At 34.6% G+C, this 22992-nt stretch overlaps 2 long non-coding RNA genes across 3 annotated transcripts in view; one reads left to right on the top strand and one right to left on the bottom strand.

Moving 5' to 3' along the window:
• LOC147577213 (uncharacterized) overlaps positions 1-22992 on the bottom strand; it is a 410290-nt gene that overhangs the window by 41581 nt on the left and 345717 nt on the right. For both annotated transcript variants that reach the window (XR_015240031.1, XR_015240030.1), the window contains exon 5: positions 20050-20124. This is a non-coding gene — a long non-coding RNA (uncharacterized LOC147577213). The remainder of the gene's footprint in view (positions 1-20049; positions 20125-22992) is intronic.
• LOC147577214 (uncharacterized) overlaps positions 1-22992 on the top strand; it is a 323491-nt gene that overhangs the window by 276850 nt on the left and 23649 nt on the right. The gene's annotated exons all lie outside the window — the stretch shown is intronic.

The following is a 22992-nucleotide window of genomic DNA, read 5'->3' as shown; positions in this document are numbered from 1 at the left end:
CTGAACCAACTGACTGAGCCACCCAGGCGCCCCCTCACCTTATTTTTAAATATCGGTACCAAGAATGGAAGTTGGCCTATAATAGACAATTACTGTTTTTTGAATCTTGGATATATAAAGCTTCTCTTTGAACAGGAATTCATACGGATTCTTCGCTATACAATATTATTCTCCAACTTTTCACCTGGCTAACTCCTACTAATTTTTTTCATGTAAATTTAAAAAATGACTCTTAAAGCTTTGCAATCGTGTATTTAGTTAAACTTAAGGCCAAAATTTTTAGAATTTCAGTATTACATTTTTCTCTTTCCGTTCTCATCTATTTATAACCACCCTGCATAGTTCCAAGGTTTTTCTTCAGTGCATATGTTCAGTGAAGATTCATGCATATTTCACTTAATAGGATTAATTATCAGCCTTCCACTAATTATAATTAAAGTCTCCTCAGGTAATTGTGTAAGTTAACTTCAGTAATTCACACATACAGAAGAGTATTTGGTAGAATAATAATAGGGCATTGTGCCGCGAAATACTGTAAAGAGCATAAATGGTATGAACACAAACTAAAAGAATGCAGAGTTCTAATATATTAAGCTTTCTTATGTGCGTTGCATTGTATCTAATTGCAAATTGTGCTACTAAATATATTGTCTATATATAGCAATGATGCCTTATTGCAAACCTTATGACAGTAGGTATTTCTACTAAAAATTACTTCTAAAACGTATAACTATTTCCCTCCTCTTAATAGATATTAGTATTCTAAGTTCTTGTTAAATAGCTTATGATTTAGAAGATAAATGCCCTGAAAATTGGTAATTTATATGCAAAACAAATGAAAAAGGCTTTCTTCAAAGCATCCATCCCTGAATGTACAAATTAAGGCTTTCTCTGTTTATGAAGCTTATTTTTTAACTTTTATTTATACCTAATGGCTAGTTTATATGTTACTACATTAAGAAGTCAGTGTTTTGAAGATGCCATATGACACTGAAATGGCCATCTTTTGAAATTATGGGATGCTTCATTGCAGAGTCAGACTGTAATCTGCAACCAATTTGTGTCAGCTTTCTGCATAGAAAAGATCTCAAATCCTCTCTTAAACCGGGAATCAGCTGAAGGTTTGTCTTGGTTTCCTGAGCCCAGTGCAATTAGGCAGCACGTGAATGTGGGCCACATGCGTTTATTGCTCTTCCTAGCATGTGTTACTTTGATGTGTTAGGTCGGAAGGCTCACTCTTTTCTGGGCAGCCTTCCTCCTGGGTCTTTATACTGCTTAGCAGTTGAGTCCAGACTTTGAAACACAGCCTAATTTAGAGGCGGATGCTGCAGCTGCTGCTGTCATTTCAGATGATTTTTTTTTTTTTTTTGCTTTGATGTCAGCTTAGAATCTTGGGTGTTGTATCAGTAAAGCAGTGTCTGCGATTCACAAAATAGAAAGCGCACCATTTAAGCTTTTGTTTTAGCCTTTAAATTGAATTTCAGCACCTCCTAAATGATCAAAAAATTGTGTCTGAGCAAAAATACGTGGAATTTTGCATGCTATTAATTGAAAGAAAGGTATGAATAAAGGATATGTAGCTCCATTGGTATTAATTTAATACCCGAATTGCTCAATATCTGCTAAACGCTGATGATAAAGTGTGTGAAATATAAATAAAGAAACATCTTCATCTTCTTCTTTCTGTATCTGATCAAGGGTGGCACAGAGGTTTTCCTTCCAAATGTTTGACTCCTCTTTAAAGCACTTTGTATTAATTATTGTTGTTTTATTATTGTTGAACCTTAGCAGAGAGCTTACTAAATCCTCTAGGGACAAGACCAATCATGGACCTGCTTATCTTTAATTTCTCTAATTGAAAACCCTACGTCTGAGAAACTGTAAATCTGGCCTCCTAGATAGGAAATAACTTCAACATCTCCAGATTGTCTGTTACTTAATAGGAAGAATAGGTTTAAAGCCTAGAAGAGGTGGACATTTGGGAGTTAAATGCTAGTGAACCTACAAGGCCATACGGGTAGGTTTCCTCAGCTGACTCAAGACCAAAAAGGCATATGGAGAACTCCTTTCTACACTTTCTCTGTTGACAAGAAACATGTATCATTGAGGGGTTTTAGAACAGCACCTGCCTATGTATACAGAGGCTGGTTTTTCTAATAGGTTGGGAAAAGGTAAATTGCTACTGTCTGTGAGCAAAAAGAGGAAATACAGTGTTTCTCTGTGTGATATAACTGCATGTGCATTTACAGAGAAAAACTGAAGGTGACTTTATTGTGGTATTTGGCAATAACAAAAGTCAAAATTTTAGTTACCTAAACAAATTTTGTGAAAATCCCTCCTTTCTTCCTTCTGTCTAGAAATTGTTATTATAATATATTCTACAGAAAGTTCTTTCAGAAAAGGGCCAACGTAAGTTTTGTCTGAGAACAAAAACCATATTTATTGTTGATAGTAACAAACCACTTTTAAAAGTTAGTGTATGAGGGGCATCTGGGTGGCTCAATCGGTTAAGCGCTTGACTTTGGCTCAGGTCATGATCTCACAGTTGGTGGGTTTGAGCCCCGCGTCGGACTCTGTGCTGACAGCTCAGAGCCTGGAGCCTGCTTCGGATTCTGTGTCTCCCTCTCTCTTTGCCCCTTCTCCACTCATACTCTCTCTCTCTCTCTCAAAACTAAAAATAAACATTAAAAAATTGGCGAATGATAGCCTTATTTTAACATGAAATATTAGAAATAATATTAGAAATATTAGAAACAACTAGAAATTAAATGTTGCACAATCACTAAGTGGAATATTATACAGTCATTTAGCATGTCTATGAAGAATTTTTAGTAATATTGCCCAATTACACAGGAAAACATAGCAAATGTAGGTGAAATCATAAAGGAAACATACAATGATGATAGTGGCTGTGTTCAGTTAATTGGGAGATGGAGTTTTTCTACTTTCCTGTATATTCAAAACATTTTTATATACTACAGTGACATAACTTTATCAAGTATAATGTACAGTTATTTAAAATATCTACAAATGTCTCATTATATACGATGTAATGCATTTGTAAAAATGGAATTTATTTACTGTGTTTTGTAACTTAAAAAATGAAAAATCCCATTTAATTCCTTAGATTTGGCAGGGACACGAAATGTTCTTTTCTTCTACTATTTTTGGGCATTTTCCAAACAGAATTTTAGCCTTCATATTTTTGATTAGGCAAGTATTTTGGTACTATCTTGCACTGTAATATGACTTTATTTTATTTTAAAAATTGTGTTCGACTTTCTAAGTATGTTTGGCAATAATAACTATTATTCCTTGAAAAATCATAAATTATTATTTTTTATTATAAAATTATTTTAATAATAATAAGAACTTATAGCTAAGCATTTATATGGAAGTCACCCATGGTTATCTTGAATTCAGGTCAGATTTGAATAGACCTGCATTGTTTAATAGGGTTGCTCATAAACACAAGGCAGATTTTGACTAAATTTAAATTCATTGAAAGTACAAAAATTAAAAATTCAGTTCTTCGGTCACATCAGCTTCATTCCAAGTGTTAAATAACCCCATGTGGCTAGCGACTATGGTATTGGGCAATGCAGATATAGAACATTTCCATCATCACAAAGAGTTCTATTGGAAATGCCAATATAGACCCTATTCTGAATAATTAGTGCTATATGCCTAATTTTATCCTGTGTAGCATGTTTAAAGAAGCAAAATTCTAGATGATTATCTCAACTTTCTTTTTTAATTTTGTCCTTATACAGACAACTTTGAGAGAGAGAGAAAAAACTCTCTCAGCGTGTTTTGTTTGCCATGTGTGTTTATGTGACAAAAGAAAGTCATATGACTGAACAATAGTCTGTACTAAAATAAAATCCATCTTTCATGCCTTTGTTCTTACAATATTTGCTTTTTTCAAAACCCAGATGTTTCTTTTTTCCTACTTTAACACGAGCAATAGGGCACAGAGCCCTGTGCAAATAGGAAGTGTGGGAAAAACCTGGAGGCTACCAGCCACTTAAAATGAAAGGTGAAAGGAGGAGGAACCTTAATCTGTAGAGGATAAGAGAGAAGATAAATCCCACTATGAAAATACTGCTTTAAGTGGAAAAAAATAAAACATTGGCATAAATATAGCAACCATCTTTTAGATTGTTATGTGTAATCATTTGTAGCACGCTAGAGATCTTTTTCTAAAGACAACTGTGCTGAATGTTGTACAGACAGTGAAATTTAAGATCAAAGTAGAGAGCAGAGTAGTATTTTTTAAAAGAACACTTTTCTTTAAATCATAAATATAATATTTCCCAATAAAAAAATTAGAGAATACAGGAAAGCAACAAAAAGGAAGTAAAAACCATTCATTATATTTTCACTTAGTTATTATAGTGCATACTTCAGATATATTTTTACAAGAATGCTTTGTTCTAAAGAAATTCTCATTTAACTTTCCATCATAAGCAGCTATCAAAACATTAAGAGTTCTTCATAAAATGTAACTTTATTATTTTACTTACATACAGAATTTATTCAACTAATCTATCACTTTGGAATACTTGGGTTATTTTGCATTTTGTTGTTTAAACATGCTGCTATAACCAGTTTATTTGCTTGAATCTTTGTCCACGTCTGTCATTATTTCCTTAGAGTAGGTTTCCAAAAAAGAATGACTAGATTATACAGTGCAAATTTGTAAGTCTCTGCTTCTTATTGATAAATTTCTTTACAAAAATGTGGCAATGTACATTCCCACTAGTGACTATAAATATCTTTTTCCTGACATGCAATTATTAGAATGACAAGTAATGGAGTACTATTTATAAAGTTGGAAATTATTCCATATAAACTTATATTCATTCATTACAATAAATTCCAAAGGAGATGCTATCAAATGTGTTTTGACATGATAAAGCATCACATATTAAGTTTTATTTTTAAAGGATAAAATATTACCAACTAATAAACAGAAATGGAAATAATTTCCTTTCCTATTTATTAATCCAAATCTCTTAAAAGTATGGAATACATATCAAGTAAACAATAGCATTATGGTGTAGCATTAATTTTTCTCCTGCAGCTTATTGAGGTATAATTGACAAAAGTTGTATAAATTTAGATTTTTTATATAGATCTATCTATATGTACAGATAGTGAAATAATTACCACAATCAAGCTAATTAACATATACATCAACTGACAGTTTTTATGCATGTGTGATGAAAACATTGGAGATCTACTTCCTTAGCAAATTTCAAGTATATAATACATTATTACTATTTACTAGCGTTACCATGTTATGCATTATGATCAAAAAATTATCCATCTTATAACTGAAAGATTGTCCACTCTGACCAGCATGTCCATTTTTAACCCTCCTTACCTCCCCTAACCCTGTAGTAACTACCAATCTTCTGTTACTGAGTTCAAGGTTTGTTTGCTGCTGTTGTTGTTGCTTTGTTTTTGACTCTACAAATGACTGAGATCATGCACTATTTGTCTTTCTTTGGCTGGTTTTAGTTAGCATAATATCCATAATATTTCACTTACTTTGAAAACATACCCATAAGTGGATCATCTGGTAGTTCTATTCTTAATTTTAGAGAAACCTCCATTCTGTTTTCCATAATGGCTGTACGAATTTTTATGCCTTGATATCATACAAGGGTTCCTTTTTCTCCATATCCTTGACAACACTTGTTATCTTTTATCTTTTTGATTATGAGCCACCCTAACAGGTGAAAGATGATATCTCATTGTGGTTTTGAAATGATAAATTATGTTGAGTATATTTTTTTTTTTTAATTTTTTTTCAACGTTTATTTATTTTTGGGACAGAGAGAGACAGAGCATGAACGGGGGAGGGGCAGAGAGAGAGGGAGACACAGAATTGGAAACAGGCTCCAGGTTCTGAGCCATCAGCCCAGAGCCTGACGCGGGGCTCGAACTCACGGACCACAAGATCGTGACCTGGCTGAAGTCGGACGCTTAACCGACTGCGCCACCCAGGCGCCCCAATGTTGAGTATATTTTTATAAACATGTTGGTTGTATGTCTTCTTTGGAAAAATGTCTATTCAAGTACTTTGCCCATTTTTCAATAGTTATTTTTGTTTTTTTACTATTGAGTTATAGGAGTTTCTCATATATTCTAGATATTAACCCTTATCTGATATAAAGTCTGCTAATATTTTCTTCCATTGCATAGGTTGCCTTTTCATTTCATTGTTCCCTTTGCTGCTAGCTTCTTAATGATTTTACAGTATAGATGCTGATCATTTTTCGAAGTATGTTAATGAAACCAATTCCATTCCATTCCATTCCAAAATAGAAAGTTTTTAACTTTAGTTTCACTTGTTTATTTTTGTTTTTGTTGCCTGTGTTTTGGTGTCAAATACAAAAAAATCAATACTAAAGCCAATGTCAAGGAGCTTTGCCCCTTATGTTTTCTTTTAGGAGTTATACAGTTTCAGGTCTTACATTTAAGTCTTTAATCCACTTTGAGTTGATTCTTTGTATGGTATAAGATAAGGGTCCAATTTGTTCTTTTGCATGTAGATATCTGGTATCTTGACCATTTATTGATGAGGCTATCCTTTTCCATTGTTTTCCATTTCCATCTCTGTCAAAGATTAGTTGGTTATACATGCATGGGTACATTTCTGGACTCTCTATTCCATTGACCTAAGTATCTGCATTTATGTTAGTCCAATATTGTTTTGATTACTATAGTTTCATAATGTAATTTGAAATTGATCTTTTTTCCCCTATGACATATTTTTTTTTTAATTAAAGAATACTTGACACACAAGTTACATTAGTTTCAGGTGTATAACACAGTGATTCAACAATTCTATACATTCAGTTACACTCACCAGGATAAGTGCAGTTACCATCTGTCATCATACAATGTTATTACAATATTATTGACTAAATTCCCCATGCTGTACTTTTAATCTTTGTGACTTATTTTATAACTGAAAGTTTATACCTCTTAATCACCTCCACCTATTTTTTCCTTCCTCCAAACCACCTCCCCACTGCAAACCAAGTTTATTCTCTGTATTTATGAGTCTATTTGTGTTTGTTCATTTGTTTTGTGTTTTAGATCACACATATAAGTGAAATCATATGGCATTTATTTTTCTCTGCCTTTTTCACTTAGCATAATACCCTGTAGTTCCCACCATGTTGTTGCAAATAGCAAAATTTCATTCTTTTTTATAGCTAAGTAAATCTGTTGTATACATTGACCACATCTTTATCCACTCATCTATCAATAGACCCTTTGGCTGCTTCTGTATCTTGGCTATTGTAAAAAATTCTGCTATAAACATAGGGGTGCATATATATTTTCAACCTAGTGTTTTCATTTTTTTTTTTTTTTTTTTTAGTAAAAATCCAGTAATAGAATTACTGGATCATGTGGTATTTCTTTAATTTTTTGAGGAACCTCCATCCTCTTTTCCACAGCAGTTGAACCGATTTACATTATCACTAAAAAGATATGAAGGTTCCCTTTTCTCCACATGCTCATCAACACTTACTATTTTGTGTCTTTGATTCTAGCCATTCTGACAGACATAAGGTGATATCTCATTGTGGATTTGATTTGCATTTCCCTGATAATTAGTAATGATGAGCATCTCTTCCTGTGTATATTGGGCACCTATATGTCTTTAGAAAAATGTCAGTTCCAGTCATCTGCCTATTTTTTAACAGATTGTTTTGCTTTTTGATGTTGAGTTGTGTAAGTTGTTAAATCTGTTTTGGATGTTAACCCCTTATCAAATATATCACTTGCAAATATATTCTCCCATTCACTAGGTTACTTTTTACTTTATTGATGGTTTCCTTTGCTATGCAAAAGGTTTTTATTTAGTATAGTCCCAATAGTTATTTATTTATTTATTTATTTATTTATTTATTTATTTATTTATTATTTTTTTTGCTTTTGTTTCCCTTGCCTGAAGAGACAAGCCAAAAAAAAAAAAAAAGTTAGGCCAATGTCCAAGAGATTATCTATGTTTTGTTGTAGGTGTTTTATGATTTTAGGCCTCACATTTAGGTCTTTAATCCCTTTTGAGTTTATTTTTGTGTATGTTGTAAAGAAAGTGGTCCACTTTCATTCTTTTCCATGTTGCTGTTGAGTTTTCCCAGCACCATTTGTTGAAAAGACTGTTTTTGCCCCATTGTATGTTCTTGTCTTCTTTGTCATAGATTAATTAACCATTTAAAAGTGTGTTTTGTTTTTTTGTTTGTTTTTTGTTTTCTGGCCTATTCTCTCTCATTGGTCTATGTGTGTATTTTTGTGCCAGTACCACACTGTTTTGATTACTACAGTTTTGTAGTGTATCTTGAAATCTAGAATTATGGTACCTCCATCTTTGTTCTTTTTCAAGATTTCTCTGGCTTCTCTGGGTTTTTTGTGGTTCCATACAAATTTTAGTATTATGCTATTTCTGTAAAAATATTATTGGTAATTTGATAGCAATTGCATTGAATTTGCAGACTGCTCTGAGTTGTATGGACATTTTGACAATATCAATTCTCATCTCTGAGCCTGGTGTATCCTTCCATTTATTTGTGTCATTTTCAATTTCTTTCATCAATGTTTTATAACTTTTGGAGTACGTGTCTTTCACCTCTTTGGTTAAATTTATTTCTAGTTATTCTTTCTAGTGCAACTGTAAATGGAATTGTTTTCATAATTTCTTGCTACTTTGATTTACTGTATGGAAATACAACTTATTTTTATTGATTTTGTATCCTGAAATTTTACTGAGTGACTAGTTCTAACATTTTTTTGGTGGAATCTTTAGAGTTTTCTATATGTAGCATCACGTCATCTGCAAATAGTGACAGTTTTACTTCTTCCTTGCCAATTTGGATGCTTTTAATTTTTTTTTTCTTGTCTGAATTCTGTGGCTAGAACTTCCTGTCCTATGTTAGATAAAAGTGGTGAGAGTAGACATCGTTATCTTTTTTCTGATTTTGAAAGAAAAGTTCTCAGTTTTTCACGATTGAGTATGATATTAGCTATGGGTTTGTTATATATGGCTTTTATTATGTTAAAGTATATTCTCTCCAAACTCACTTTGTTAAGAGTTTTTATCATGAACACATTGAATTTTGTCAAATGCTTTTTCTGCATGTACTGACATAATTTTATGATTTTTATCCTTTGTTTTGATAAATACGATCTATCACATTGGTTGATTTGCAGATGGGTAACCATCCTGCATACCTGGCATAAATCCCACTTGATAGTGATGAATGATCCTTTTACTGTATTATTGAATTTGGTTTGCTAATATTTTGTTGAGAATTTTTGCATCTATGTTCATGAAGGATATTAGTCTGTAGTTTTCTCTTTTTGTGTAGTGTCTTTGCCTGGCTTTGGTAGCAGAGTAATGCTGGCCTCATAGAATGAATTTGGAAGACATACTTCCTCTTCTATTTTTTAGAGTAGTTTGAGGAGAATAGATGTTAATTCTTTAAATGCTTGGTAGAATTTACCCATGAATCCATCTTGCACTGGGCATTTGTTTGTTGGGAGTTTACTGATTACCAATTCAATTATGTTACTAGTAGTTCATCTGTTCAGATTTTCTATTTCTTCCTGATTCAGTGTTTAAAGACTGTATGTTTCTAGAAATTTATCCATGTATTCTAGGTCATCCAATTTGTCGGCATATAATTTCTTGTTGTAGTCTTATATAATCCTTTGTATTTTGTGATGTCCATTGTTCTCTTCTTTCATTTCTGATCTTATTTGAGGTTTCTCTTTTTTTCTTGCTGAGTCTGGCTAAAGGTTTATCAATTTTGTTTATCTTTTCAAAGAACAAGCTTTTTGTTTCATTGATTTTTCTATCATTTTTAAGACCTATTTCATTTATTTCTGTTCTGATCTTTATTATTTCCTTTTTTCTATGAACCTTAGGCTTTATTCTTTTTCTGTTACCTGTAGGTGAAAGGTTAGGTTATTCATCTGAGCTTCTTCTTGTTTCTTGAGGTAGGTCTGTATCTCTATGAACTTCCCTCTTAGAACTTCTTTCATTGCATCTCAAATATTTTGGATTGTTATTATTTTAATTTCTCTCCATGCATTTTTGATTTCCTTTTTGATTCCTTCATTGACCCATTTGTTTAGTAGTCTGTTGTTTGGCCTCTACATTTTGTGCCCATCTCCCCCCCCCCCCTTTTTTTTATATAGTTTTTTTCTTGTAAGTTATTTCTAGTTTCATACCATTTTGGTCAGAAAAGATTCTTGATAATTTCAATCATCTTAAATTTATTGAGAGATTTTTTTTGTGCCCTAACATTTGATCTATCCTGGAGAATGTTCTATATGCACTTTAAAAGAATGTGTATTCTGCTGTTTTGGGATGGCATGTGCTGTATATACAGATGAAGTCTATCTGGTCTAGTGTGTCACGGTTTCCTTATTGATTTCCTCTTGGATTATCTCTCCATTGATGTAAGTGGGGTGTTAAAGTCCCCTACTATGATTGTGCTACTATCAATTTCCCCCTTTATGTCTGTTAACAGTTGCTTTATGTATTTAGATGCTTCATTTTTGGGTGCATAGATATTTACAATTGTTATATCCTCCTACTGGACCGATCCCTTTATCATTATGTAATGCTCTTTTTTGTCTCTTATTATAATCTTTATAATTTGCTGTTGATTCCCTCTAGTATATTTTTCATCTCAGTTATTGTGTTCTTTAACTGGTTCTTTTTTTATTATTTTTTTATCTCTTTGTTGAAGTTTTCACTGAGTTTATTTACTCTTCAGTCCGGTGAGCATCTTTATGACTATTACTCTGAACACTTAATCAGGTAGATTGCTTATCTGTTCTGTTTAGACTTTGTTTCCAAGTTTTTTTCTTATTCTTTCATTTGGAGCACATTTCTCTGTCTTCTCATTTTGTTTGACTTTCTGTGTTTCTGTTTATGAATTAGATAGAATAGCTACTTCTCCTAACCTCAAAGGAATGGCCTTGTGTAGTTAAGTTCTTGTGCAGACTGTATGCCTGGTAGTTATGGCTGGTTGGCTGGAGCTATAGGCGGGCATAGGCTAGGGGTCTCAGAGCACTCCAAGGTGGGGCTGCCTTAATCAGATGGCTGAAACCGAAGTGAGAATGAACTTCAGGTGGTTCCCAGGGCTCTCTACACTGGCAGGACAACTGAAGTGAGTGCAAGCTGGGGTGTCCCTGGGCATTCTATGTAGGGAATACCCTGGAAAAAAGTCTGGAATTTAGGTGGGCCAGGGGGTCTTATGGTACTCTGTGCAGGGGGATCTCTGGTAGAACAGCTAGAGCTGAAGCAGGCATAGGCTGGAGGTCCTGGGGTTCTCTGCCAGAGGGTACCCTTGTGAGTCATCTGGGACTGAAGTGGGTATAAGCCTGGGGTGTTTTGGGTGCTTTGCATCTGTGTTACCTTGGCAAGATGACTGGAGCTGTAGTTGACACTGTCCAGGGATATCCCAGTACACGCTGTACTAGGGCCGCCTTCATGGGAAAGCTGGGGCTGTTGTATGCCAGGGCCCTGGGACTCACGAAGATAGCTGGCCCGCCAGAGCACTCAGACCCTGCTCTCTTCTGTCCCTTCAAGTTAGAGCAAGAATGTAAACAAAGGCATTCATCTGTCCCTCCAAACCTGGAGAGAGTGCCAGCAACTCTCCTGTCATTTGGTAGAGTTCTAGGGATGGTTCCTATATATTCTGGTTGCTTTTTAAAAACTGCAGCCCTTTTCCCGTGCCCCAGGGTTTTCTGTGTCCAGGGCCGGTGTGGGCCAGGGGCTCAGCCTCACTTGGGTGGCAGGCTGGCTACTCTGCTCCCCTCTGCATTATCAAGATGGAGGAGGATCATAATCAATAGCACTTGCCTGCCCCTCCAACCCCAGAGACAATTTCCTCCATTTGGTAGAGGGCTATTCCTTTATATTCTAGGTGTCCTTTTAAACCATGGAGCTTTTTTTTTTGCCCGAGGGCGGATCAAGCTGCTCTTGGTTCCTCAGTATCACTCCTCCCACTGCAGTTTTCATATTGTTGGTATGGGGTTCCCTTCATTACCTGTCTCCATCTCTCCTGCCATAGTCTATGCAATCGCTCTACTCTTTGTTGTGCAAATCTGTTCAGTCAGCCCTCAGTTCTTCTTCAAGAGGAATTGTTCTATCTATAGGCACAGATTAGGAATGTCCATGGAGGTGAGTTCAGGGTCTTCCTGCATTACCATCTTAAACCTTTTGATCTTGAGTTTTTAAAAGTGAAATGTAATAACGTGAAATTATGGAACATTTTTGAAACTGATTTTGAAGATTATTAAGAAAACAAAGATATTAAGAAATAGATTTGGTATATCTGTGATTATTACCCAATATGTCTTTTTTCAGTGGATTTTTATCTAATGAAGGCAAAAAGTATATAGAAAACAAGAAAGGGTATAATATCATTACACCATTAAATTCTTTCAAAATAGCTTCTGATGATGCATCTCAACAAAGAAATAAGAAACACACAGGTAAAACCAATTTGTGATGAATTACAAAAAAACATTTTTTAGCTTGCTTCGCAATTATCTATAAATTTTACAGTATACTCTTAGAAGTAGCATTTATGAAGTAGCTGGTATGCATAAGCACTTTATGTGTAAAGATTGGGCAAAAGTCATTTGATCAATAAGAATATGAGCTGAGATTTGAACTACTGTAAGTCTACTATCCTCCTATGAAAATACTTCTTACATACCATGAGTATGCATAGTGTTGTCATTATTTTTTTTCACGTGTATTTATTATTGAAAGACAAAGACTGGGCATGAGAATGGGAGGGGCACAGAGAGGAGGAGAAGGGGCATTGGAAGCAGGCTCCAGGCTCTGAGCTGTCAGCACAGAGCCCGGTGCGGGGCTCAACTCAAAAACCACGAGATCATGACCTGAGCCGATGTTGGATGCTTAACTGACTGAGCCACCCAGGCACCCCTATGGTGTTGTCATTATTGAGATATATGCTTGGAAGTGGAGCTTCCAGGAAGTAAGAGTCTGACCTCAAGAAGCTTAAAATATATTTGAGCAGAGATAAATGGAAAATTTTAAATTGCACTAATTTTGTTATATCGACCAAAGCTTAAAATGAAGATTATAAATAGAAATTAGTCCTACCATAATAATAAATAGTAATTGCTTATTTTGATGAAATAAAAAAAAAAACCTTTTGATTAAATACATGTTGTGGGCTTAGCTACTGTATAAAAACCATGGCTCAGAAAAGTTCTATGTTTACTTAATATTTGTATAAAACTCCTGAGGTAGTTGGGTAGTGTGAGAAAGAACTATCTAGGCCACAAAGTCATCCAAAGAACCAAGTTTCTTCCATACTGGTGTTTCACCACCTTCTAGGACATCTCTATGATTTGTATAGTCAATGCTAGCTCAAGAAAAGAGCCACATCTGTTTTAGGAGTATGCTTTCTTTGCCCCATAAATTGTATATATATCACTTCTATTCATATCCCATTAATAAAATCTTTAGCCATACCCAGTTGCAAGGGAGACTGGGAAACATAGTATCAGCCTGGGCAGTCATGTTTCCTGTTAAAACTTGGTTTCCAATCATGAAAAGAATGAAGAAAAGAATGGATAGTGGAGGGGGCTATTTTATACTCAACTAAACCTACTGATTCCTCATTTCCCCAAAGATTTTAATACTTAAACAATTTTGGTTTATCCAGTTTTTTTTCCTCTCTCATAGTATGTTGGAACTTACTGCCTATGTAATAATAGTTTCCCTTTACTTCCTCCCCTCCAAAAAAAAAACACCCAAAAACAAACAAAACTGGAGGTGACCATACAAGTTATCTACTCCAAATCTTATGTCTTATTGATGAGAGGAATTTGGCTTTGAGTAGTATATACCCCAAATTTCTTCTGCTAGTTAGTGTTAAAACTAAAACATCAATTTAAACTCTGCTTTACAATTTGAGCCCTTTTATTCCTTTTAGTTTATTTTTTAAGTTTAAAAATATAAAATTATAAAAAGATATATTCATATTTTAAACACTTTAAGATATATTTAAAAATGTGTGGAAAAGCTGTTTTTGTTTATGTTGTGGATAGGCTGATTGAAGGTTCCCAACACCTTTCTTGAATAAGTCTTAACACATTTGAATTATCTATAATTTCTGGTGTCATTGTCTTTGAACTAGAGCAAGAACTTAACACATTTGAAGTAATCAAAATCAGGGTTCTTTCCGGGTTAATTTTTTTCTCTAGCCTTTTATGGTTATCTTGAATAGATCTAAATCAACATTTTTTTTTGTTTGTTTGTTTGCCATTGGACTTTCCGAAGTATTTAACTTTCATGGAAATAAGAATTGTCTCTCTCTCTGCAGTTATATTCTAAAATATTTAATTAAACCATGAAATTCAGTAATAAGCTCAATGAAATAAACAGCTTGGGTCCACACATAACTGACTTTTATTAAACATACAATTCAACCAATAAGCAGATAGGGGAGGGAGTGCTAAAGAGTCATTTATGAGCCCAGTGCTCTGGATGCTGCATGCATCAATACATACATTGTACCAACAGCATGGAGAGTTTGAAGAGAGCTTCAGTGCTATTACATGTCTAGTCAAAACTAATACTTGTTGATTGTTCATATTTTAAAGTTTACCATTCCTTTCTCTTTGTTTTCACTATCATCCTCACCATTAATAATTTGAAGTTGTAATATAGAGAACATTGTGCTAGAAATTATGGAATCCCAGAAATTTAATATATGTTCTCTAATTCAGTGGAGGAAAGAACACCAAAAGTAGAGCTCTGAAAGCCTGGGGTAAAATCAAGGAGAATTTGGGGTGATTAAGTAAAGTTTTCTGCATTCTTTTTAATATTCTTTCAGACCTTTTAAGAAAAGCACAATGTACTTATTTTAGTAAAACTACTAAATTCTACACAATGCTGTTGACTCCCACATCAACAAAGTGACCAGACCTATAGAGGTACTAAAAAATTATTAAAATTATGTAAAATGCAACAGGGCCACCTGAGCTTGGGTGGTTGTCAATTAAGTGTCTGACTCTTGGTTTCGGCTCAGTCATGATCTTGTGGTTCGTGAGTTCAAGTCCTGCATTGGGCTCTGCCCTGATGCTGTGTAGCCTGCTTGTGATTCTTTCTCCCTCCCTTTCTGTTCTGTCCCCACTTGTACTCTCTTTCTCTCTCTCAAAATAAATAAAATTTAAAAAATAAATAAAATGCAGATGGAATTTTATTTAATTTGCTTCCAATGCTATCAAGATCCTATTTATAAATATTCGACCATATGCCACTTAGACCTTGAGAATCTTCCTTTAAGTCTCCTGCAAAGAAGCAATTGGACTTGACCAGGAAATATTGTAGTGAGGCAGAACTTGTGGACTCTAAATATGTGAACGTATCTCTTAAGAGCATCAAAATCACTCATGATTAAGTTACTATGTTCATACTTAAAATTAATGAACATACACAGAGCTTGTGAGGAAACCATTAAAACAATTATATGAAGGTTTTAAAACATAACACTGAAAACTTCTGGGTATAATTTTTAGTGTAAAACCATGATATAAAACTGGTAATATAGTTTAACCACAGCTCTGTAAAAAGAGTAATGTCAAACCCTGAAAGGACATACACTGTAGAGCTGACTGGTGATGTTAACTTTTCATTATGACTTGTCACCAGATAAAGATTATTTTATATAAGAATTCTATGTACTTCAGTTTTCCCCAATGTACCATTTAACAGATATATTTTTTAAATCTCCCCAATAATTTATAAATTTACATAATTTTTATGGTTCTTTAATCTTAGGATAAATTTTAGGCACAAGTAGCTATGGAATATGCATGGTTCACTCATAGCAGAGGACAAGAACAAGGCATTAACATTGTCACCTGTCCATGTCCCATAAAATGGCCTGTGCTAAATTTATATACCTTAGAAAGCAATATAAACTAGTAAAATTTTTTTGCTGCAAGGAATGGTATTAGCATATTAAAATTAAATGAAAGATCTATTTCCCTACAGATAACGTAACTCAAAGTTTTGTCTATAGGATCTATTTTTCACATATATGGTAGTAAATGAAGACTTGATTACATGATAGTTATCAACATTCATTCCAGATAATCAAAAGTTCATTTAAGTTGCTTACTTTGTAAAGGTTAAATAACATTTTTATGTGCTACTTTGTGAGAGAATTCTGTGGTAAAGGTAATGGATTTCATAAAAATGGAAAAGAGAAAATGTAACTAGTAATGCTTGCCCAAGTATTGAATAGGTAAGCAAAAAATAAATTACTATTGCCAACCTGTTTATTGTGTATAGTTTAGTTCCTGTGCCTCACCTATATTCTTCTTGTCTGACTTTTGTGAGAAAAGGTCAGATTTTGAGTAATTGACTGAAAGTATAATTAAAGCTAATTAACAAGTAATGCTCCCAAGACTGCACAATTATAGAAATGAATTTTACAGTGATAAACTATAGCAGTTCCTAAACTACATTTTTCCCAAAGCCCTGTTTAAATTTTTTCTATGAGATAGAATCAAGAGCAGGTGTGAAATTGTCTCTGTATTTCACAATAAAGTTTCTTGAATATTGTTATTTCACCATCAAATTAACCCAAACCATCTATCCCTACCAAATTTAAATGGACCACGAAGTTCATTTTACAAATGACACCTCAGAAAATACTGCGTTTTATAGGTAAATGAGCTACCTAGAATAATAAATTCATATTTGATTTTTTTAAATGTATGTATAAAATTTTTATGGCTGAAGCTTAAAACCTTTAATGAAACCAAATTATATTATAAACTATCTGCAAAAGTTTTAAATATGTTGAGGAAACGGTTTGAAAAATACTAATTTATAATATGCTATTCTTTTGATTGTTCACAACTTTATATGTATATAAGTGTCTAAAATAATACTATCCCCAATAAAAATTCTTCCCATGCATGAAATTCATTTATATATTCATTTATATATTTATTGGGTTCCATTAGACCCTAAGCATGGACTTTTTCATTGCAAATTTTTACCAACCACATGTGTTCCAAAAGATAAGCAGAAAGAATAAAGAGAAAGTTATCATACTACATACTTCAGCTTTATTTTGTTAAAGTGGATTTAACGATAACAAGTAGCAAGGGTACGAAATTTGGACAATCTTAACACTTCTGAATGCACAGGCGTGAATAGTTAATGATAATGTTTTTAGGGAGAGGTTGAAGAAATAGTAACTATGTTGTCTTTTCTATTAACATTTCATGCACATGACTTTCAAATACCTAACCTTGTTTTCTACTTTCTCTGGTCATCAAATGGAAATTGTCCAGAAACTTAAAGTAACCCTCAGCATCTTATTTTTTTCAGGATCATGGCAATATTATGCATGAAGGCAGTGGGCTTTGGAGGGCAGTGGGGGTTTGGTAGCTGAAATCTATGCTTTGCATCATTTCTCTGGTGTTTTTTTCTACCTCTTTTTTTTCCCCTTTTGTATTTGTTCTCTCAGTTAATTCTCTCCAAGAATCATTAGTGCAGTCATTTTCAAATTCCCCACAGCCTTTCCAGAATCTATTGATGCTCATTCTCCAAAATTTTTCAAATTCCATTTCTACATTTCACTTCTAGTGATACTTCCTTTGTTCAGACCCATATAGATTCTCAGTCTATTTCAGTAATCTTTGAATTCCTCTTCTGTTTTACAGTCCTTACAATCCATTCTTCTTCTTTTTTTTCTAAAGATTTTTAAATTTTTAAAAAATTTACTTTGAGAGAGAGATTGTGCGTACGCAAGTGGGGGAGGGGCAGAGAGAGGGAGACAGAGAATCCCGGGCAGGCTCAGCAGTGTCAGCGCAGAGCCTGATGTGGGGCTCGATTTCACAAAGTGTGAGATCATGACCTGCGCCAATATCAAGAGTCAGATGCTTAACCGACTGAGCCACCCAGGTGTCCCCCAGTCTTTTTCATGAAAAGCTTTCATCTATAGATCTCTTCTTACAGAGACTTTCATAATTTCTTTGTGTAATTTTGAGAACACTCTGACAGGTCTTTTTCACATTGCATATAGAGAACATAGTGATTACAAACATGAATTAGAATATAGCATCTGATATTGAATGCTTCTTCATTTTTGCCTCATAGTAATGCTAATATCTTTGTATAAAAACGAATTTCCTTTTCTTGATTACTGTGTGCCTCCTGGATTCCTCTGTTTCCATCAGTCACCCAGGACTGAGAACAGTGAGCCTTGTTGTCTAATGTACGTGACTTAATGAATGCTAAATACTAGAGTCACTTGCAGACTTTTTTACTGTAAAATATATGAACTTTATACAGTGTATCTCAAACTTTAAGGGTCTACTAATCTCCTAGGGTCTTTGTAAAATTCAGATTCTGATTCAGTGGGTTTGGGGTGGGTCCTGAGATTCTAATTTCTAACAGATTTCCAGCTGGTGATCATCTTGACACTATCAGTTGCTTGAGTATTACTGTCAAAGATTATCTGTGTATATGGAACCCAGGGAACTACTACCATGCCAAATGAGCTTTCAATTCAAAAAATATCTATGGAACATCAGTGGCTACAAGGGGCACAGAGTTGAACAGTACCTGCCCTTTGTCCTCAAAGAGATTACAATTTGATAAAATAGACAAGCCCAGGATAAAAACTGCTCTAATACAGGATAGAAAGTGGTATATATCAACCAATAGAAAGGCACAGAGTAGATCACTTTTCCACTTTGTATTGGGAAAGCTATGTGCCAATTATGTCTGAGGAGAGAAAGAAAAAAAAAAGCTTCAGGAGGAGGGATGTGGCATTTAAAGCTCTTTGCAAATAGAATTTCAAAAGGAACAATATGGACAGTATGACAGGAAACAGTATGAATAATAAAAAGAGTATTCTAGATTGAGGAAATTACTGGAACGTGGGCACAGGGGTAGAACACTGTAAGGCATTGGTAGGAATCATCAAGAAGTCCTGTTTGATAAGAGACTCTTAAATATGGAGAACAAACAGAGGGTTAGTGGAGGGGTTTGGGGAGGGGGAATGGGCTAAATGGGTAAGGGGCATTAAGGAATCTACTCCTGAAATCAATGTTGCACTATATGCTAACTCACTTGGAGGTAAATTAAAAAAAATAAAAAAGAAAAGTCATCCTGTTTGGCTGTGCTGTTAGGTGAGTGGGCTATAGAAGAACATAGGAAGCAAACTCAGAAGTCAAAGAGACAGAAGACTATTTTAAAGGTCACCAGATGGAAACTGGGACTATATTCCACATGAGAAAGATCAGTATGATACTCTGCTTAATGCATAGCTTAAATATTTTCAGAATATTTTATATTTATATATTTTTAGACTAATCTAGACCAGGTCGCTCCCTTGAAGCAATAGAGCTTTTTTTTTTTTTTTTTTTTTTTTTTTTTTTTTAAGTTTCTCTATACAGTTAAGCAAACATATAAGGTGTAAGATACAAGAATGAAGTAATGAGCCACCAGCAGATCCTAAATAACTACAAATCAGATGGATAAATGGTTGACCACAAAGATACCAATGTACGAGGACTGGCAAAGTGACTATAGTTATAAACACGATTGATGATATGTAAGGGACTTTTATGTAGTAAATATGGCATATGGATGGCAGTAGCTAAACTTATTAATATCCTTGGGGCGCCTGGGTGGCTCAGTCGGTTAAGTGTCCGACTTCAGCTCAGGTCATGATCTCACAGTTTGTGAGTTCGAGCCCCGCATCAGGCTCTGTGCTGACAGCTCAGAGCCTGGAGCCTGCTTCTGATTCTGTGCCTCCCTCTCTCTCTGCCCCTTCCCTGTTTACACTGTCTCTTTCTCTTTCAAAATAAATAAAGGTTAAAAATTAAAAAAAAAAAAGAATATCCTTAAAGATTCCAATTCTCAGTCACATACAAGTTCTTATAATAGTATTTCTGTGTAGATATTCTGATTCAACAAGTTCAGGCACATAATCTTTGGCTTACCTTAATTTCCCAGGAACCTCTCTGATCTTCTTAATTCTTTATACATCAGAGTCCTTCACTGTAAACCTTTTGTCCCTTAAGTCACCAAATAAAGACAAAATCCAAGTTAAAAACAGTGCTTGCTAAGCAAATTAGATTCAAGCTGTCCCAAATAAATATGCAATCCCGTTAAACATCGTGTTTTTTTTTTTTTTCACTCCTAGACAATCCCTCTATTCTCATATTCAGACCATTGCCCCTTAGATTCTTCCATATAAAATTCTGGCACTGGCATTGGCAAAAAGAATCTGGCACTTTAGTAGGATTCCCTACTCTAAATTCCTGATAGGTTAATTGCCAATTCCTTGCATCACCTTGACTCAATATTATAAATATGTGCCAAATAAATATGCCTTCTGTTTATTGAGCAAAGGAAGGTTCAAAAGGGCACAAACAATGCTTCAAACTCTTCATGAAAGTGATGTAAAAATACTAGCTAGAAAGCTTTTGGGGAGGCAGTGGTTCAGGATCTGCCTTCCTGGAGGCTTTACAGTGACACAAAGTAACTCTAATTCAAACACCTTCAGAGTGAGGAATAGAACTGAAATAGATTACTCCCTTTCAAAGGCCCTTTAAAATTTTGAGGTATTTTTCTCCCTCCACATATTTTTTATTTACAATTTCTTTGCTAGCCTCGTGAAGTAGGCATCCGTGAGTTCTCTCTAGAGGCTCTGGTATCTACAGTTACTACTAGACGATGGAATGAGTCATTTCCCTCAAGTCAACTAGAAATTGAAAATTTAAGAGTCTTTGCTACGTCTGGGAAGAGTTGGGATGGTCTTTATTTTCTTAGAAGAGATTTATTTGAAATCTTCACATTATGAGTGAGCACACATTTGAGACCAATTTTAATGTTTTCCTTGGAAAAATGGTACTTAAGAGTTAAACATTATCCCAGCAACTGGTTTTCATTAGTAAGGAAGTTGAACTTGCAACGTATGGCTCAGGAATAACAGAGCAGAGGAACCAAGTCATGGAAAGGTAACTTCCTTACTACTTAGTCTCTATTTACCTACTCATTTTAATAAACCTTTTTAACCAAAATACCTTGTTAATGCATGGGATATCGGGATATGTATATATAAGTATGCTTACATGTTTGTATAGAAAACTATTTTCCCTCCAAAGCAGAGACTACTGATTTGTGTTATGATGGCAAATTATAGAAACTAAATTCTTATAGAATATATATGATGTATAGCTTTTTTTTTAACGTTTATTTAATTTTGAGACAGAGAGAGACAGAGCATGAACGGGGGAGGGGCAGAGAGAGAGGGAGACACAGAATCGGAAGCAGGCTCCAGGCTCCGAGCCATCAGCCCAGAGCCCGACGCGGGGCTCGAACTCACGCAACGTGAGATCGTGACCTGAGCCGAAGTCGGATGCTTAACTGACTGAGCCACCCAGGCACCCCTATGATGTATAGCTTTAAAAGTTAATGTATTTCCTTTTATACGCTGATAGTGAAAATTAATCCGAACTTTTCCCCTCCCCAAAGAGTGTTGAGGCAAATGATCAATTTCTTATAAATAGCTTCTGGGCACAGTGTCCTATGTTTATGTCAGTCAGAAATACTTGCTACACTAATGGCACCAAATGTTGAAGGAGTGTGAAATGTAACATACTTCTTAGCCAAATGTTCTCAAATTGATCAATCACTTTTCTTAAATTTTTTGAACATTTATTCATTTTTGAGAGGCAGAGAGACAGAGCACAAGTGGGGGAAAGGCAGAGAGAGAGAGGGAGACACATTATCAGAAGCAGGATTCAGGCTCCTCTGGGCTGTCAGCACAGAGCCCCAATGTGGGGCTCGAACCCACAAAGCATAAAATCATGACCTGAACCAAAGTCAGACGCTTAGCCAACTGAGCCACCCAGGCTCCCCAGTCAATCACTTTTAGAGGGAAAGCTTTTCCAATGAGGTCACCATAGTCTCCAAATAGCAGAAATTGAGGAGACTGTTAACATGTTAGAGAAATAAATTATCTGAAAAAGTTTGAAACACCCTTTGTGAACACTAAAAAGCAATGTTCTTAATATTACCAATATTTTAAGCAAAGAAGATATATTCTCAAAAAATGTTAACCAATTTTATACACTTTAAGAAGTTGTACCCGCTCAATGTTTTTTAACCCCATCTTGCTGAACAGCCCTCAGAGTTAGTCTAAAATAACCACAAACCACGACACCATTGGCTATTATTAATAATGACAACCATAAAAGAGTATGTGTTTAAAGCCTGATTAAAGCATATTCAAATGACCTTTATAAAATTCTAGAATACCGAGGATTATGCATGTTGACAGTGAGATGGAATAACCAGAGATAAAAAGGATTTTTGATCCTAGGCAAAAAGACGCCCAGGAAGAATTTAACCATAAAACATATTTTTTGCAGCTACATAAAACTAAAGAGATTTATAAATCTTTCCCTCTCTCCTCAAAGTTTACTTCAGAAGAGAAATCATTCACAGAAGGTAAGTATAGTCTGAAGAAGTCACAGGGAACATTTCACCTTTTGTAATTATTTTTGAGTTTCAAATTAAAATTTGCTGTGCATATTTTTCCTTAGCTGAAATGGTTGAAGAAAATGAAGTAACAGCTGATAAAGGTTGCGTTCAGTTTTCAAAGAATCTTGTAAATAACACCACGAATGAATATGTAATCAAACTATAGTGCCCAAAGAAAGAGTGGTAAGGAGGCATGGTTTGAATTGGAGCATCAAGGTACCTTCTGGGGAAGGTTTAAGCTGAGACCTGAAGAATTTAAGGTGGAAGGAATAGAAGGCTTGATAGCAAAGCTGAAAAAGAGCCTGGTGGGTTTGATCAACGGAAAGAGGCTATGTGGTAAGAGAATGGAGACGTAGGAATGCAAAATTAACTTAGAGACTTAGGGAGGCCCAGAT

The sequence above is a fragment of the Puma concolor genome, chromosome C2 (assembly GCF_028749965.1).
Source record: "Puma concolor isolate L17-30 chromosome C2, mPumCon1.1.hap2, whole genome shotgun sequence".
Taxonomy (NCBI): Eukaryota; Metazoa; Chordata; class Mammalia; order Carnivora; family Felidae; genus Puma; species Puma concolor.
The sequence above is the reverse complement of the archived record's forward strand: the minus strand, read 5'-3'. Positions and strand labels throughout refer to the sequence as shown.